This window comes from Kryptolebias marmoratus, linkage group LG8 (assembly GCF_001649575.2).
Source record: "Kryptolebias marmoratus isolate JLee-2015 linkage group LG8, ASM164957v2, whole genome shotgun sequence".
In the NCBI taxonomy this organism is placed as follows: domain Eukaryota; kingdom Metazoa; phylum Chordata; class Actinopteri; order Cyprinodontiformes; family Rivulidae; genus Kryptolebias; species Kryptolebias marmoratus.
This window is the reverse complement of record NC_051437.1, coordinates 9,312,492-9,315,276: the sequence shown is the minus strand read 5'-3', so window position 1 is coordinate 9,315,276 and position 2,785 is coordinate 9,312,492.

The window sequence follows — 2,785 nt, the reverse complement described above, 5'->3', positions numbered from 1 at the left end:
GAAGCTAAATGTGACAAAATTTAGGCATGAATTTTTAGCACAAGCTCCTTTACAAATGGCGCCCCATATAAAAATAAAATAAAAAAAAACAATAATAGTAATTTAACAGAAATTATTTAAAAACTAGGAAAACACTAGATAAAAGTAGCAAAACAGGAGCTAAAAGGTACAAAAGGCTAGCTAAAAGCTAACGTAGCAAACTTACACACTGTTCACATGAGGGCAGCTCAGTGTTTGGTTCAGAACAGAGTGGAAACATCCTGAACCCTCCTTCATATATACTCTTATCAACACGTTTTTCTAACCTATGTCACATAGTTCAACATGAAATACCAACTTGACCCATTTTCTTCCAGCATATGTACACAACACACACTTCCACACACAATATAAACCTAATACACACACAGGTGGCCCATACGTTAATCAATCCCTCCAGGATTTCATGGGCATTTTTTGTGATTGTTGCGGGCTAAAAGGCCTGATTTCGCAGGGCACTTTCCTAAAAGTTGCGATGAAAAGTTGCGATTTTTTCTAAACTAAAATCAATAAACAACCATAACTTTTAATATATAAACCAAAACTACTTACTAGTTTTGTAAGATAATTACCAACAAACATTAACATTCTCAAAAGGTGCTTTATTTGAGAACTTTGATAGCTTCTAAACTGACAATCATGACCGTTTCTGGATTGTCCCTCGTCTGCAGCTCTCCTCACATGTTGTGCAGACACAAAGTGTTTGTCGATGGATAACTTGTGTTTGATGATTACACTGCAGGATGTGCAAAACAGCTTCCTCCCACTCTCGTGCAGCTGGGTAGGAAACTGGTTTTGTGACCGCAGTGAAGTTAGTTTGAAGTTAGATGTTGGATATTTGCGCTCTGCAGAGTTAGCGGCGTTTAGCTCACGGCTGACCCGAAACAGGAGTGCTAATGTCGGCCAGCCTTCCCTAGGTGTAGCGTTCCTGTTTCGGGTCGGCTGTGAGCCAGACACCGCTAACTCCGCGGAGCGCGAATATCCAATATCCAACTTAAAACTAACTTCACTGCGGTGTTTTGCTGAAATCTTTGTGGGCAAATTAGTGTGAAGTATTAGCGCACATTTTGGCTTCGGTCGCTGCTCCTGCATGCTCCTGGCATTCTGATGTTAACAGGAAGTGACGTCACATGTCTTCTTCGTGAGTTATTTGGGGTTATTTTGTATTCAACCATAAATATTGGGTTAAAGTTGCGGGAAAGTTGCGGTGTTTGAGGCAAAGTTGCAAAAAGTTGCGATTTTGCGGTATTTGCTTGATTTTGCGTTAATAGTTGCGATTGCAACATCGCAAAATCCTGGGGTCTGGTTAATCAGTCCCTCCTCAGTAAAATACTGTTTAAATGTCTTAAATGCCTTTTAATTAAAAAAAAGAAAAAACTGGATAATGTGTAGACGTTCCTGTTTCCACGCACAGTTTCACTCCACAAAAGGCTTTTTATTGTCGTTTTAGGCACTTCAAATTGTTTTTCTAGCTTCCATTTCCATCTAAAACCAGTTTTGTCAACTTCCAGGTGCTTGCTTTATTCCTCATTTGTGCAATTTTTGCATTGAACAAGATCGGGAAGCTTAAGAGCATTTGACTTACAGAACAGCTTTATTAATGAAGCTAATGGCTGTTTTTTCTGGCGTTCCCACCATGGTTCCAGCGCTGTTTCGGATACGTGTGGCTATCCAAAGGCAGGGGGTCGAGGCGGCTCTTCTTTCACCCCTGGAGCAGGTGGCTTGGCTTTGGAGAGTGTAAGGCTGAGGCGGCGGGAGCAGGAGAGGCCTGTTATCTCCGACATGATGGATGGATTCTGCATCATGGAGACAAGACGGTGTGATTTAGAGAACAACGCTGCCTGTTTGTCTGTCAGGAGGCTCCTCGCTCCTGATGGAAAAAGTAATAGGAAGTGTTAGGCGGACATTTATCCCCGTAGGCCAAGCAAAGGCTCGGGATAAATCGTCTCCTTACACACGCATCAATCACGATGGATCCAGGAGCGGAGTATTTGTACCCTGAGGGGAAAAAAAAAAAAACCCCAACCTATTATTTGTGCCATTGCTGAGTCTGTCTGCAGTTTATTGATGCCTTCACACTCATAAAGGCTTAGCAATGTAAGAGGAAATTCTGTGTAACAACTTAAGGTCTAGTATTCCTTGTAAGAATGCCTATCGCCCGCCACCTTTCATGCCAGAGTTGTAAAGTAAGATCATTTTTATGATGTTGTCCTTTTGGTCAAACCTTGAAAATACTGTAATGCACATCTAACGCAGTATTGCAAGATGTCACACTCAGTGTGGGAATGACTCTCAGCTACTACCACGTCAGGTTTCAGCTCAATAGCTCTAAAACTGACTGGATGACAGCCATTTATGTGTTGGCTAATGTTGATTATTGTGGCAGCCATCTTGAATTGAAACAACTCCAAATGTTAATCAGCTGCAGATGTACATCCAGTGATTACGTCTGGGAAGTTTTATTAAATACCATCCAGTGGGTCGTGGGATATTTTGCTAACAGACAAACAGGGTTGACTCCAGCAGTTAATAATAAAGTTTTAGGTGGACAAGAAGCACGTGTTGTAAATGAATCTCAGCTAAAGCCACACCAATTTCTGTAAAAGTGACTAAATTAAATTAAAGACGTGTTCTCTAAAGTCAGCTGGCTGTGGCAGCCATCTTGAACTGGGTTGACTCTGAAAGCTAGTCGGTGACAGATCCACAGCTGGTAAATATTTCCTGAGAGTTCTATTAAAATCTGCCC